This window comes from Tupaia chinensis, unplaced genomic scaffold, assembly GCF_000334495.1.
Source record: "Tupaia chinensis unplaced genomic scaffold, TupChi_1.0 Scaffold000445_1, whole genome shotgun sequence".
NCBI lineage: Eukaryota > Metazoa > Chordata > Mammalia > Scandentia > Tupaiidae > Tupaia > Tupaia belangeri.
Genome location: NW_006159950.1, coordinates 415,247 through 432,333, shown reverse-complemented (window position 1 = coordinate 432,333; position 17,087 = coordinate 415,247). Strand labels below are relative to the sequence as shown.

At 43.3% G+C, this 17,087-nt stretch overlaps 1 long non-coding RNA gene across 1 annotated transcript in view; it reads right to left on the bottom strand.

The window, feature by feature from the left end:
- LOC106735580 (uncharacterized) overlaps positions 1-13,965 on the bottom strand; it is a 35,824-nt gene extending 21,859 nt beyond the window's left edge. Inside the window, exon 1 of the long non-coding RNA XR_001370876.1 lies at positions 13,789-13,965. This is a non-coding gene — a long non-coding RNA (uncharacterized LOC106735580). The remainder of the gene's footprint in view (positions 1-13,788) is intronic.
- Between the last annotated feature and the right edge of the window lie 3,122 nt (positions 13,966-17,087).

The following is a 17,087-nucleotide window of genomic DNA, read 5'->3' as shown; positions in this document are numbered from 1 at the left end:
AAAAAAAAAAAAACCTGTTGTAGGAATCAGCAGATGGTGTAATGATTATGTCGATGGACTCCTATGTAGTCAACCATGGTTCGAGTCCCGGACTTGGCAGCTTAAAACTCACATTAGGTGCATGTGCATGTATGCTCAAAATGCCAAGAGGAGAATGAAGGATAAGGGATTGTGGTGTGGCCATCCCCCCAAGGGGTGATTTCTCGCTGTCTGTCTCTCTCTGTCTCTCCAGTGAGAGCACATACCCTATAGCCAAAAAAAAAAAAATCTCTTAAAAATAAAATCTTGTGTGGATGTTGTGTTTCTCTATATATATCTCTTGTAGAAGAAGTAAATAAACAAACTTAAAACATAGACAACCAGAAAACATACAGAAAATCCTAGACACCATTAAATGACTGAATATCTGTATAATGGGTATTCCAGAAGGTGAAGAGATAGGTAAAGGTTTAGAAAATCTCTTTCGGGACCAGCAGGTGGCATGGTGGTTAAGGTACTGGACACTCCCACATGGCCAAGCACGGTTCAAGTCCCAGATCTGGTGGCTTCCTTTGTCCCTTTCCCCTCACTCTGTGTGTGTGTGTGTGTGTGTGTGTGTGTGTGTCCCTCTGTTCAAATTAAAATAAATGAATGAATAAATAAAATTAAATAAATAATTTTTAAAAAGGAAAAGAAAATCTCTTTCATGATATATTAGTTGAAAACTTCCCAAACTTAGAGAGGCATACAAAAATCTAAATCCAGAAACTACAAAGACTACCTACCACATGGAGCCAGCAGTTGGTGTAATGGCTATGTCACTGGACTTCCATGTAGTTGACTGCAGTTCAAGTCCTGGACCTGGTGGTTTAAACTCACGTTGAGTGTGTGTGTTCATCCGTGCCCAAGATCCTGAGAGGAGAATGAAGGAGAAGGAATTGCGGCATGGCCATCCTCCTGGGGGGTGATTTCTCACTTTCTGTCTCACTTTCTATCTCTCTGTCTCTCTCCGTCTTTCTGGTGAGTACACATATCCTACAGCAAAAACTTCTCCAAAAAAAACATCATTTCCAGATAAACACAAGCTGAAATAATTCATCAAAAGTAGACCAGCCTTTCAGGAAATACTTATGGGAACACTACACCTGGAAAACTAAAAGGAGATCATAGAAGCAAGAGAACGCAAAACAAGTAGGAAAAAAGAAGAAGAGCTAAATCCGCACATATTGATAATAACTTTGAAGTTAATGGATTAAATTCTCTGACTAAAAGACACAGATTGGTTCAATGGATGAAAAAACTACCTCTCTATATATTGTATTCAAGAAACACACTTCATTGATAAAGATATACATAGACTGAAAGTGAAGGATTGGATAAAGTAATTTAATGCAAACAAATGAAATAAAGCAGGAGTTGCAACATTGGTGTCAGATAAAATAGACTTTAGGATGAAAAGCATAAAAAGACAAAGAAGGATGCTACATAGCTCTAAAAGGATGAATTCATCAAGAAGATATAAAAATCATAAATATTTATGTACACAATGTCAGGGCATCCAAATATGTAAAAGTAAGACTGCTAGATCTAAAGGGAGATATAGACTGCAACACAGTAATTGTTAGGGATTTCAACACCCCACTATCACCACTGGACAGGTCATCTAGATAAAACAATAAACAAAGAGACACAGGAACTAATCAATACCATAAATCAAATGGACCTGACAGACATATATATATATAGAGAGAGAGAGAGAGAATTTCATCCAGAAACTACAGAATTCACTGTTTTCTCATCTCCATTTTCAAAGACTGACCACATAATGGGCCAAAAAAAACAAGCCTCTATAAATTTAAAAGTATGAAAACTACCCAGTATCTTCTCTGACCACAACAGAATTAAACTCGAAATCAACCACAGAAAGAACCCTTGAAAAATACACAAAAACATAAAAAACTAACCAACCTACTCCTGAATGACTTTTAAACTACTGAAGAAATTAAGACTGCAATAAAAAGATTAATTGAAACTAATGATAATTAAAACACTACTTTCCATAACCTTTGGGGCACAGCAAAATCAGTCATAAGAGCTAAGTTTATAGTCACTAGTGCTCATAAGAAAATTTAAAAAAAGAAAAGTGGCAAATAAATAACTTACATTGTATCTTACGGAATTGGAAAAGCAACAACAACAACAAAACTCAAAAAAGAAGAAGAAAAGAAATAGTAAAGATTATAGATGAACTAGGGAATAAAAGAACTATACCAAAGAAAGCCAATGAAGCAAGAAGCTGCTTTTTTTTTTTAAGAAGATAAATAAAATTGATAAATAATTAGCTAGACTAATCAAGAAAAACAGAAAGGAACCAGCTAGATAAAAATCAGTAATAAATATAATAACATTATAACCAATATTTCAGAAATACAAAAAATTAGGAGATAATACTTTGAGTGACTATATGCTAACAAACTAGAAAACCTGGATGAGATGAACAAATTTCTGGATACCTACAAGTTACCTAGGTTGAATCAGGACGAATAGAAAGCCTGACTATGTCAATAACAAGGGATGAGATTAAATCAGTAATAAATAGTCTCTCAACAAAGAAAAGCCCAGGTTCAGATGGCTTCACTTTTAAAGAAGAGCTAATTTCAATTCCTCTTGAACTATTTCTTCTTTCTTTCTTTCTTTCTTCCTTCCTTCCTTCCTTCCTTCCTTCCTTCCTTCCTTCCTTCCTTCCTTCCTTCCTTCCTTCCTTCCTTCCTTCCTTCCTTCCTTTCTTTTTCTTTCTTTCTTTCTTTTTTAGAGGGAGATTTTGCTATAGGGCACATGCCCTCACCCGAGAGACAATAAGAGACAGAAAGACAGAAAGCGAGAAATCATCCCTCAGGGAGATGGCCACGCCGCAATCCCTTCTCCTCCATTCTCCTTTTAGGATCTTGGGCATGCACGCACATGTGCCCAGCATCAGTTTTAACCCCCCAGGTCTGGGACTCAAACTGCAGTCGACTACATAGGAGTCCAGCAATGTAATCATTGTGCCATCTGCTGATCCCAACCTCTCAAACTATTTCTGAAGATTCAAAAGGAAGAAATCCTTCCAAACTCATTTTGTGAAGCCTCCATCATCTTGATACCAAAACCAGACAAGGACATAATAAAAAGAGAAAACTATAGACCAATAACCCTTATTAATACTGATGCAATTTTGAGAGGAGCTTTTTTTTTTTAAGAGATTTTTGCTATAGGTCACGTGCACTTAGACAGAGAGAGAGAGACAGACAGAAGTGAGAAGATACCCTCCCTGGGGAGATGCCCATTTTGCAATCCCTTTTTCTCCATACTCCTCTCGGGATCTTGGGCATGCACACACATGCACCTGACATGAGTTCAAGCCACCAGGGCCAGGACTACAAACTCCAGTTGACTATCTGGACAACATAACCATTACACTATCTGCTGATCCTGAGATTTTTTTGCTATAGGGAATGTGCACTTGCTAGAGAAACAGAAAGAGACAGAAAGAGAGAAATCACCCTCCCCCGAGGGAGGATGGCCCTGCTGCAATCCCTTCTCCATTCTCCTGTTAGGATTTTGGGCACACACACGCACCCAGCATGCATTTCAAGCTGCTTGAATGATGAGAACACACAGGAGTCCAGCACCTTAACCACTATGCCACCTGCTGGCACCCAATGAAAAAAAATTTTAACAAGATACTAGCAAACCAAATCCAATGGCATATTAAAAGATTATACACCATATCCAGGTAAGCTTTAATACAGGGATGCGAGGATAGTTTAAGGTACACAAGACAAGAATCTCATGTGGCCGACTGCAGTATGAGTCCCAGACCCAATGGCTTGAAACTCACACCAGGAGCATGTGTGTGCGTGCCTAAAATCCCAAGAGGAGAGTGGAGGAGAAGGGATTATAGCATGGTCATCCTCTGTAGGGGGATTATTTATTGATTTCTATCTCTCTGTCCTTCTCTGTCTCTCTGGTGAGCACATGTGCCCTATGGCAAAAATCTCTCAAAAATAATAAAAGATAAAAAGAAAGAAAGAAGAAAGGAAAAGAAAGAAATAGACAAAGAAAGAGAGAAAGAAGAAAGAAAGAAAAAGAGAAAACCCAAAGGACTACACACACACACACACACACACACACACACACACACTCCTAGAAGTGATCAATAAATTCAGTAAAGTAGGACCAGCAGATGGCATAATAAATACATCACTGGACTCCCAGGTAGTTGACTGCAGTTTGAGTCCCAGGCCCAGCAGCTTAAAACTCAAACCAGAAGGGTGTGTGCAAGCATTCCCCAAATCCCAAAAGGAGAATGGAGGAGAAGGGATTGTGGCATGGCCATCCTCTCTGGGAGGTGATTTTTTGCTTTCTGTCTCTCTGGTGAGTGTACATGCCCTACAGCAAAAATCTCTCTAAAAAAATTAAATTCAGTAAAGTAGCAGGATAAAAGTCAACATACAAAATCTAAACCAGAAGGGTGTGTGCAAGCATTCCCCAAATCCCAAAAGGAGAATGGAGGAGAAGGGATTGTGGCATGGCCATCCTCTCTGGGAGGTGATTTTTTGCTTTCTGTCTCTCTGGTGAGTGTACATGCCCTACAGCAAAAATCTCTCTAAAAAAATTAAATTCAGTAAAGTAGCAGGATAAAAGTCAACATACAAAATCTATAGCATTTTTATACACCAACAATAAACAGACTGAGAAAGAAGTGAAGAACGTAATCCCATTTGCAATAGCCACTTAACAAATAAGAGACCTAAAGAACGGCAAGTGCTGGCAAGGCCTTAGTGGAAAGGGAACTCTCTTACACTATTGGCAGGAATGTAAATCGGTTCAATCTCTGGAAAACAATATGGAGACATCTCAAAAATCTACAAATAGGGAACCAGCAGTTAGTGTAATGGCTATGTCGCTGGACTCCCACGTAGTCGACCGCAGTTCGCGTCCCGGGACCCGGTGGCTTAAAACTCATGCTGGGCGTGTGTACATGCGTGCCCAAGATCCCGAGAGGAGAATGGAGGAGAAGGGATTGCGGCATGACCATCCCCCCTGGGGGGTGATTTCTCGCTTTCTGTCTCTATGCCTCTGTCTGTCTGTCTGGCGAGCACACACACTCTATAGCGAAAACCTCTCCAAAAAAAAAAATCTACAAATAGAACTTCAATATAACCCAGTAATCCCATTCCCTGGTATTTACCCAAGGGATAGGAAAACAAATAAAATAAAATAACTATTTTTTAAAAAGAAAGAAAGAAAAAGAAAGATATACACTCTATATCCCAACTCGGTTTGTACAGAGGTCTGGGGGAAATAAAAGGAAAGAAAGAAATTACATGAGCTGGAGATAGGAACCAAATAAAGATCATAATAGTCCAGTCTTGGACACTCTCTGTTAACTCTGCTATCTTTATCTCCAAAACCTGATAAATCTTGTAGACAGTCAAAGTTTTGGAGGTACTCTGGGAGGCCTGGTTAGAAATGGAGGAGGTGCCGAGTAACACAGGGAAGTCTGTTGTAGATCAGTTAATTCACATGTAGTGAGTAAGTTCTTTTTGTATATTACTAAGCAGTCCATATTTTTTCTTTTTCTTTTTGAAGAGATTTTTGCTATAAGGCATGTGTACTTGCTGGAGAGACAGAGACAGAGAAACAGAAAGCAAGAAATTACCCATTGTGGGGATGGCCACACAGCAATCTCTTGTCCTCCCTTTTCCTCTTGGGATTTTGGGCACACATGCACATACACCCAGCATGAGGGGTTTTTTGTTTTGTTTTGTTTTTATAACTATTTATTTTATTTGTTATTATCTTAATTTTTTTTTTAATTTGACCAGAGAGAACACACAGAAAGAGAAAGGGAGAAAGCAAGCCACCAGGTCCAGGACTATAACCGTGGTCAGCCATGTGGGAGTCCAGCACCTCAACTACTGCACCATCTGCTGGTCCCATCGCCCACCATGAGTTTTAAACTGCCTAGTTCAGAACTCGAACCATGGTTAACTTCATGGGAGTCCAGCGATATAACCATCATGCTGTCTGCTGGCCCCACCAGTTTATATTTTCAAGTAATAACTCTACCCAAAATATTCCTAAATTATTCTTTTCTTTTTTTTTGGAGAGGTTTTTGCTATAGGGCATGTGTACTTGCCAGATAAACAGAGAGAGACAGAGAGACAGAAAGTGAGAAATCACCCCCCAGGGGGATGGCCACACCGCAATCCCTTCTCCTCCATTCCCCTCTCAGGATCTTGGGCACACATGCACACACGCCAGGCGTGAGTTTAAGCTGCCAGGTCCGGGACTCGAACCACGGTTGACTACATGGGAGTCCAGTGACATTCCCATTACACTAACTGCTGGTCCCCTAAGTTATTCTTTACCATTAATTTCATCCATACCATTTTACATTTTGTACTTTCTCTAATGCCAGAATATTAACCAAAGTATTTATGTATTTTTTTCCAAACATATAACTCATTAAGAATGACACCACCGCCCTGTCTTAGTCTTGAGTGTTTTCTTTTATTTTCTGTTTCTAAGTTAGGACAAATAAAAGCCATTCAGGGACTTCTAAAAAAAAAAAAATAGACAACCGTGGATAGCAGCTATCACATTCGATAGCGTAACACAGAGCATTCCCACTATCACCTACGATTTTATTCCAAGACAATGAACGGCATTTAAGGTCCCTCTGGCTCCTCTGTGCCCCCATCAGAGGGATGGATTAATTGCATAAGGTTCTCTCACTCAGCCTGAGTTATCACCATATAAACTTAGATACAGATGAGAATAAGATGGAGGGCCAGCTGGTGGTGTGGTAGTTAAGGGGGCTGGATCCCACATGGCCGACTTCACGGTTCAAGTCGCAGACCCAGTGGCCTGAAAAACATGCTGGAGGAGTGTGTGCACTCAAAACCCCAAGAGGAGAGTGGAGAAGAAGGGATTGTAGAGTGGCCATGCCCCCGATGGCGCTTTCTTACTTCCTATTTCCATCTCTCTCCAGTGAGTGCATGTACTCTAAAACAAAACTAAAAAAAAAAGAAAGAAAAAGAAAAGAAAGATAAGATGGATAAAAACCCTGCTTTTGTGAAATTGATATTCATTTTAGTTTTTGTCAGAGGGCACACGTGCTTGCTAGAGAGAGAAAGCATCCCTCGGTGGGCCACGGTCGTGTCGCAATCCCTTCTCCTCCATCTTTCCATTCTGCCGGGGGCCTGGGCGCACATTCACAGATGCCCAGCATGTTTTTCAAGCCACCACTAATACTGAGCCCTCATCAGCCACATGGGATCCAGTTCCCCTAACCATTAAGCTAAGGGCTGGTCCTGTGGAAGTAACAATCTGATGGGCCTACGGTACTGAGTCCACAGTTCTGCTGTCCAGATAACTTAAAATAAGGCACTTTAAACTTTAATATGTTTACACATCTAGTTAAAAAGAAGCCTCTGGAGGCCAACAGGTGGTGTAGTGGTTAAGGCACTGGACTCCCACATAGTCCTCCGTGGTTTGAGTCCCAGACCTGGCAGCTTGAAATACATCAGGGGTATGTGCATGCGTACCCAAAATCCTGAGAGGAGAATGGAAGAGAAGGGATTGCGGTGTGGCCATCCTCCCTGGGTGTGGGAGGCTGCGCACCAGGGAGTCTGGCGAGGTTTCTCAGGGAGCAAACAATTACCATGATTGGTTCCCTTCAAAAAACCTGACCTTCAAAACCTTGTTCGGATTGACCACTAGAAACCCTCAAATTTTGAAACACCGCGCCACTGCGCAAGTCTCTAGACGATTCTGAAGAGCTGACACTGCATCGTCTCCAGACGACCTGGGAGACCCTGAAGAGTTGTAACACTACATCGTCTCCGGACGACCCTGAAGAGCTGTGACACCGCGTCGTCTCTGTGCTGCTCACAGTAGACGACGCGACCCTGAAGAGCTGTGACACTGCGTCGTCTCTGCTGTACCGTGCTGCCCACAATAAACAGACGACACTGTCGTCTCCGTGCTGTAACACTATGCTGCTTGTCCTGGCTCTCACTCCTTCACTCAGGAAACCTGTTCAGCTGTCCCCCGGGTCGGGACACCTGGTGCCTGAACAGGGACCGCACACGTGGCACCCGAACAGGGACGGGACACCTGGGGGATGATTTCTCACTTTCTGTCTCTTTGTCTCTCCATCTCTCTCTGTCTCACACATGCCCTATAGCAAAAATCTCTCAAAAAAATTTTTAAAAGATGCAGTCACTGATTCAGTAGGTCTAGGGTGAAGTCTGGGAGCCTGCATTTCTTTATTAAGTTTTATCTACTCACTTTCTTTCTTATGAGTGAGAGAGAAAGAGACAGGTAACCCTGACAGGGTCTTGGCACACGGCAGTCCTCCCCTGAGCCTCACTGTCAGCCAGAACCACAGGCAAATACCAGCAAGCCTCAGGTGATCAGGTTGAGCTGGCTCTGAACCCAGGTCTCCCATGGACTCCAGAATTGTGCAACAGCACCCTACCACTACAGCTGGCCTGAACGTGCATTTTCTCTTTTCTTTTTCTTTATTTTTTTTCTTTTTTTGAGAGGTTTTTGCTATAAGGCACGTGCACTTGCCAGAAAGACAGAGTGAGACAGACAGACAGAAAGTGAGAAATCACCCCCCGGGGGGGATGGCAACGCCGCAATCCCTTCTCTTCTTGGGATCTTGGGCACACACACACACCTGACATGAGTTTAAGCCACTGGGTCCAAAACTCGAACCACGGTCGACTACAGCAGCATAGCCATTACGTCAACTGCTGGTCCTGGCCCCTCTTTGTTTCTTTTTGAAAGTGGATTTGGTTCTATCATGAGAAACATAAGCACCCCTGATGAGGTCTCCACACCACAGTCCACTCCCAGTTCAGTCAGCCAGGGTTGTTGACACTTGCACAGTACGCAGTGAGCAGAAGGCCCCAAGAGGCAGCCCCAGAACCTTCCCATGTGGGTCCGGTGCATTAAAGCTGTACTACCACCACCCTGCACTTCTTCTCATTTTTCTTTTTTACATTTTTGCTATAGGGCACGTACTCTATAGCAGAAACAGAAAGAGAGAGAAAGAGAGAAATTCTCTCCCAGGGGAGATGGCTACACTACAATCCCTTCTCCTCCATTCTCCTCTTGGATTTTTGGACGCATATGAACATGCACCCAGCATGTTTTTCAAGCCACCGGGACTGGGATTCAAACTGCACAGTCAGCCATGTGGGATCCAGCTGCGTTAATCACCATGTCACCTGGTCAACCCAGCTCTGCATTTCTGAAAAGCCCTTAGCGATGCCAATAATGCTGGCCTGAGAACATATTTGAGGAAGCAAGGACTTACAGTCTCCTGGGAAGACAAAATGTAGTCAACTAGAACACCGTGGGAGCTTGGGGCAGCCTAAGTGGCTTGACTATGGCAAGGTGGTTCTCACTTGGCTGACTGCACGGTTCAAGGTCCAGACCCAGCAGCCTGAGAAACGTGCTGGGTGCATGTGTCTGTGTGCCCAAGATCCCAGAGGGAGGGGGAAATGGAGGAGGGATTGTGCATGGCTACCCCTGGAGGGAGCTCTCTCACACTCTATCTCTCTCTCTCTGGTCAACACATGAACCCTCTGGCAAAAAAAAAAAATGTTTAAAGGAATGTGGAGAGTTTTGTGTTTTGTCTATTTGTTTTATTTGCCACATGCACGCATACCAGAAAGAGAGAGAAGGAGAGGGATAAAGCATCCCCCAATAGGACATGGTCATGCCACAATCCCTTCTCTTCCGTGTTTCCATCCTGTTGGGATTTTAGGCCCACATGCACATGCACCCAGTGTGTTGTTCAAGCTTCCCAGGGCTGGAATTTGAATCATGGTAAGCCCTGTGGGATTGGGCAACCTAACTACTACACAAAGGAGCTGGCTCTTTCATATCATCTTTTGCAGAGCAGAAGTTCTTAATTTTTTCTTCTAGAGAGTCAGAACATGCACATGAGAGAGAAAGAGAGAAGCATCTCTCCAGGGTCAGGTCGTCCTAAAACCGTGGTCTTCCCATCCAGCCCATCAGACCTTGAACATGCATACACATGCCCACTGTGTTTCAGACTGACTGGCCCTTGGGTCCAAACTCCAGTCATCCTGCAGGATCCAGCTTCTTTTGAGCAGTGAATTTATCACTGCTCCATGGAGCCAGCCCTGGAAGTTCCTAATTTTGATGAAGTCCAATCTATCAATATTTTCCATTATGGATTATGCTTTTATTGTGATAGTACAGAAATCTTTGCTTAACTCAAGGTCACAAAGCTTTTCTCCTAGAACTTGATAGTTTGGGGTATTACGCCTATGTTTATGACATTTATTTATTTATTTACTTTTTATAGATTTTTGCCGTAGGGCGCATGCACTCACTGGAGAGAGAGAAAGTGAGAAATCACCTCCTGGGGAGGATGGCCACACCTCAGTCCCTTCTCCATTCTCCTCTGGGGATGTGGGGCACACGCACATGCACCCGGTGGGTTTTTCAAGCCACCAGGTCCAGGACCCGAACTGCGGAATCAGCCCCGTAGGCTCCAGCACCTTAACTACCGTGACACCTGCTGGCCCTGGCATCTCTCCTCTATTTAGTGCGTTGTAAGTGGCAACGTCTCAGTTGTTTCTTTAGAAAAGCAATTGCCAGAGGGTGCGTGTACTTGCCACAGACGGAGAAAGCCTCCACAAGAGGTCACACCCTCTCCTCCTGGGATGTTGGGGTTCGGAGCACACAAGTCTGACATGTTCTCAGGCTGACTGTGTGGTCAGCCATGTGACCTTAACTTCTAGGCCACACTCCCACCCAAGGGAAACGATTAGCCCAGTGATAGCATGGAAGGTCTGTAACCGTGGCGATAACTATGAAGATGGAAGGTGGGTGAGAACAGCCTGAGGAACACAGCAAAGGGTTAAGTGTGAAATCTAGAGTTTGATCAAGTCCTGGCTGGGTCCCGGGATCCCATGTTCCAAGAAAGACCTAGGTCAGGGGCGGCAAGTGATGTGGAGGTTGAGGTGCTGGACTCCCACACGGTCGACCACGGTTCAGGTCCTGGACCTGGCAGCTTACTTTCTCACTTTCCCCCTCTCTCTCTCTGGTCAAATTGAAAAATTATAATAATAAATAAAATTAAATAAATAATTTTTTTAAAAAAAAAAAAAAAGAATGATCCAGGTCAATTATTTAACCTCTTAGAGTTCCCACTAGCTCCACATCCTTGCCTGTATTTGGTATTGTTAGTTTCTTGGATTTTTTTTTTAATTTGCTGGGCCTGTGCGCATGCTGAAGAGAGAGAGGGAGAAAGAGCGTGTGAGAAAGCATCCCCATAGGAGTGGTCATGCAACTACCTCCTCTGCTTTTCCCTCCTTTCAGGGTTCCGGGTGAGCATGCACATGTGCCTGGCTCCCTCAGGGTCCCCACCTCCTGTGCCATCACTGGAGGTTAGGGTTTCAGTGCACGAATCTGAGGGAGCCACAAACATCAGACCATTTTTGTATGTGGACAGCCAGTTGTCCCAGCATCATTTGTTTAGAGACTATCTTCGGGACCAGCAGATGGTATAACGTTACATCGCTGGACTTCCACATGGCCAACCGTGGTTCAAGTCCCAGACCCAGAGGCTTGAAACTCATACCAGACACTTGTACGTGCATGCCCAAAATCCCTAGAGGAGAACAAGGAGAGGGAATTGTGGCATGGCCATTCCTCCTGGAGGGCGATTTCTCACTTTCTGTCTCTCTGTCTTGCTGTGTCTCTCTGGCAAGAGGATGTACCCTATAGCAAAAATCTCTCTAAAAACAAATAAATAAAAAAAGACTACCTTTTGCTGAACTGTCTTTGCTCCTTTGTTGACTATATTTGTATGGGTTTATTTATTTATTTTGGGGGAGTGTGCGGGGTCTATTTCCAAATTTTCTGTCCTAGTCCATTGATCTGTCTGGCTATTCTTTCAGCCACTGTGTTACAGTTTTACAATAAGTCTTGAAGTTGGGTAATGTCGGTACCCCAATACACTGACATTTTAAAAATTTGTAACTTTGCTGTCTGTTGGTGATGTCCTGTTTAGTACTTTCAACTTGCCTGCTATGTGGCTTATATCATGTTAGGTAAAATCTCTTTACAAACTAAATGATGTGTAACAATTGAGTGTATAAAAAATGATAGTATTTCTTTTTTTGGGGGGGAGAGGCTTTTGCTACAGGGTACTTGCACTCGCCAGAAAGGCAGAGATAGAGACCGAAGGTGAGGAATCACCCCCCAGGGGAGATGGCCATGCCACAATTCTTTCTCCTCCAGTTTCCTCTTGGGATCTTGGACATGCACGCACACACACCCAGCGTGAGTTTAAGCCACCAGGTATGGGACTTGAACCACGGTTGACTACACGGGTGTTCAGCGACATAGCCATTGCGCCAACTGCTGGTGCCAACAACAATAATAATAAAGGTGAGAAATTGCATGATTTCAATGTACTCCACTGGAATCCTGTGAATCTCTACTTACAACGCGTCTTAATCTGTTACAGCACTTCTAACAAAAACATCTGAAACGGGGTGATTTATAAAGAAACAGGAGTTTATTGACTCAGTTCTGATGACCAGAAAGTCAAAGGCACACGCCTGCCACCAGACCAGCCCAGCCCAGGACGGGGCTGACAGAAGCACAGAGGGTGGCAGGTGCATGCCCGAGGGGCCACAGCAAGCAGCTGTCTTCTTTCATAGCAGCTGCTCTCTGAGAACTAACCTTTCTCACTGGGTCTCACAAAGACATTATTAATCTCTTCATGAGATGTTGCCACCACGCTGCCTCCCCACCTCCGAACACCAAATTCTGTAAAACTTTGGGGGACAAACCATTATCCAAACCGTATCACATCTTGTCAAGTAGATGGTGTTAAGGGAATACCCTACTGACAGGCACGACAAGGCTACATAACTGTTTACCCAACAGTGAGGAGCCTTGGCTTTTCAGGGGTACCCAGGTACACTAACCCACTCCCTGAGGAAGAACCACACTGCACGTTGTACAGGCTAAAACGTTCGAGCTGTCCTTTCTGCGTTAAATAGCCATAGTCAACCCCGGATTTAGACTGGCACCCCCAAACATCTAACTACGCAGAACTGCACCTAGCCCCCACATCCTGAGTTCTGCCCAGAACCGTCACCAGGCCATGCCCCTGGTCAGTGATCCCAAGTCCATTCCTAAATTGCTTTTCTCTTGCCTCCCCTTGCAACATAGAGACTGGAAATGATAAAAAAGAACACTGCTCTCAAGATTTTCCCAGACCTACCTTGTAGATGGTGGTCATCACAAGACAAGGTTCCTGCAAGTGGGACACGAGCGGGTCGAGCGGGTCTGCTGGGGTTCTGAAAGCGTTTGCATTTTTGGTGAAAAGCAGCTAGTGCCTCTCCCTTTCTCTTGTTTTTGCTTCTTTGCTTCTTCTTTTTCTTTCTTCCCTTTCTTTCATTTACTTATTTGCTGAGAGAGCAAGACAGGCATCTGGAAAAGGTCCCAACAAGCCCGGCATATTCAGATACTCAGGCCGTCCCAGGACCTGAACACGGAGGGCCCAGCACCGCACAGCAGCGCCCCCTCTGCCTGACCGCCACGCAGGGGCCTCTCTTGGTCCCGCTGTGAACACAGAGATGACGCTACCACGGGAGCATTTTGTAACTACAGTGAAAAATGAAAACTAAGGACTCTGGGGCAGAAAAAAATAGAGCTGGATTATGTCGAACAGCTGGACTAATTACAACCACCACCTACCTCAGCACTTCTTGCTGCAGGGATACCCAACCACTGCTGATTAGATTATGCAGAACTCCCTGTTAATGTTCTCGGCAGGCCATCACTGAGCAGCCATCTTTGGAATGCCTCTTTTGGAAATGCTTCAGAACCTTTACAAACTCTCTTGAGCATCCCCACCGTTGGCATCTTTGCCTTTTTGGCTGGACTAGAAGAGAATGGAGCTATTTAGTGTGGGAAGGGGCATCTCAGTGGAGACATGGGCGCTTCATTATCCGAAGCTCTAAGAGCAAAGGGGTTCTTAGGACTAGCACTCCAAAAATAAAATAAATAAATCAATAAATAAAGGACTAGCACTCCTACTAGTCCCCATCAAAGCGACCCAGGCCTTCACTGTTCTCACAAATAGGACCCCTTTATTTCAGTTTTAGTTTTCGCTATAGAGTACCTGCACTTGCTGGAGAGAGACAGAAACAGAGAGAGAAGGAAAATGAGAAAGCACCCTTGGGGGATGGCCATACCACAGTCCCTTCCTTTCCATTCTCCTCTTGCAGTTTTGGACACACATGTACATGTACCCAGCGTGATTTTCAAGCCACCAAATCCAGGACTTGAAGCACAGAGTTGGCTATGTAAGCCCAGCTGTTTTACCCTCCATGCCACCTGCGGGCCCAAGACCCCATTTAATTGATCCTCAAATCTGTATTGCCACAAAATATACAGAAAACAAGAAATGGAAAATGATTTGTTGACAATAACACATATGTTGATGTGCTTGATTGAGCCAATATACAGTGTATTCTCAATGGAAAAATCTCATTTTGTATGCTATAATGATGTACAGTGAATGAATGTAAATAAAGAAAAAATGTAAATAAAATAAAATAAAATAAAATAAAATAAATAATTACAAAAAAAAAAAAATCTGTATTGCCACAGAGAACAGAGTTAAGACCAGAAAATGGAAGTAAGAAATCTATTATAAAGAGCTGCCTTAGGGTCAAAGTAGTTCATTAGGAAATGTGTGGCTCTGGGGACCAGCAGTTGGTGTAATGGCTATGTCGCTGGACTCCCATGTAGTCGACTGCAGTTTGAGTCCTGGACCTGGTGGCTTAACCTCACACCAGGCACATGTACGTGCATGCCCAAGATCCCCAGAGGAGAATGGAAGAGAAGGGATTGCGGCGTGGCCATCCCTCCTGGGGGGGGGGGGTGATTTCTTGCTTTCTGTCTCTCTGTCTGTCTGTCTCTCTTTCTGGAGAAAACACGTTCCCTATAGCAAAAACCTCTCCAAAAAAAAAAAAAGGAAGCATGTGACTCTGAGACAGGGGACTTGCTCTCTTAGAAGCACTGAGCAGGGAATCAGGAGGCAGAGAAGGGAGGCCAGTTAGGAGCCACCTCTGCCAAAATGCAGACTTGTGACGTTCATGCGAGCTGAGATGTGGAGCCAACCTAAGAGCCAGGGTTTAATTCTCACACTGCCAGCTTGAAAAACACAGTGCATGCATGCCTGGGATCCCCATGGGATGGAAAATTGGAGGAAAATGGATTTTGGCATGACCAGATCCCATTGTGGGGTGCTTTCTCTTTGTCTTCCCCGTCTCTTTTCTCTCATAGGCAGGCACATGCATGCTGTCATTAAAAAAAAAAAAAAAGGACAAGAGAAAATGTAGCATGTACATACAATGAAATACTATTCAGCCATATGAAAGGATGAATTCCTGTCATCTGAGGCAAACTAGACGAAGCTGGGGGAAATAGTGCTGAGTGAGGTAAGCGAGTATCTGAAAGACGAGCATGTCCTCACTCATCAGCACAGGCTAGAAAATGCAGTTGCAAGATCTGACTGTGTAGAAGTGGAGAGCGTTAACAGTGGACACCGGGAGCTGGAAAAGAGGGGGTGTGAGGGGAAAGGAGGGATGAAAGGAAAGGGGGGAGGGGGACAGGAAGGACTTGGTTAGCAGATACAGGAGTGCATATAAATGCGTGGATGGCAGATAAAGAATAGTGGTAACAATTCAATATATATTTCAAAATAACCAGAGAGTAGATTTCCAATGTGTACAATAGAAAATAATGATACATGTTGGAGACAGTGGATATGTTTATTTTTCTGACTGATCAGGACATATTGTATACACTGTATCCTACAAAGATACTAAACTATTACATGTAGATGGCTCCTGAGAACTAGTGATTTTGTGTGGTGTGCAAGCACGCTGTGTGGTTTTCTATTTTTTGCTTTTAAGAAACAATAATAATAATAATTTTTTAGTTGTTTTTTTTAATTTTTTTCCTTCTTTTCTTCTGTTTTTGTTGTTGTTGTTGTTATTGGTTTTTTTTCTCTCTCTCTCTCTGTTTCCTTTTCTTCTTCTTTTATTTTGCCTCTCTGCTCTTCAATCACCATTCTCTCTGTTTCTAGATGGAGCTAAGGGAACTATAGCCAAACATCCAAATACTATTAGGGTTAACATATTCCTCAATATCTACTGAATCTGCTGCACAAAGAGATCAAAACAGAATGGCAAAGTGATTCCAGATCATCTCTTTCCGCACGCTCCTGAACACTGATTGAACTTCAAGTTTAGGAAGAAACACACCATCCATCAGATGACTAGAAATCACCGCAGGGCCACAAGAAATATGGGAAAGCAAGAAAATACCTCTCTTCCAAGGAAAAAAAATAACTCATTTTCATCCACAGACAGTTCAATGGAAATCATGGAAATGTCTGATAAAGAATTTGGAATATTCATAATGGTGAAGCTAGCAGAGATGGAAGAGACGAGAGAGAATGAACTGCAGAAGAGGCAGGAGAAAGGAGCTGATGAGTTCCAGGAGGTGAGGAAATTCTTGCAAGATCTAAAAGGGGAATTACACACTTTAAAAAAGAATCAAATGGAACTGTTAGAGATGAAGGCTATAATACAACAAGTTAAAATCTCCCTTGAAAGTATTAAAAGCAGACTAGATCATACAGAAAATAGAATCTCAGATGTAGAAGGGAAAATTGCTGGCCTAGAAAAATCCACCACAGAGACCGAGCAAGCTGCCCCCCAAAATGAGAATAATAAACGAGAAATACTAGATACCATCAAACGTCCAAACATCCAGATAATAGGCATCCCAGAAGGCGAAGAGACTCATAAGGACATTGATAATTGATTCCATGAAATCCTGCAAGAAAACTTTCCAAACCTAGAGAGACACTCAAAGATCTAGTCCCAAGAAATACAAAGGACACCAAATAGAATCAACCCAAGAAGATCTTCTCCAAGATACATTATAGCCAGATTGACCAAAACCACAGACAAAGACAA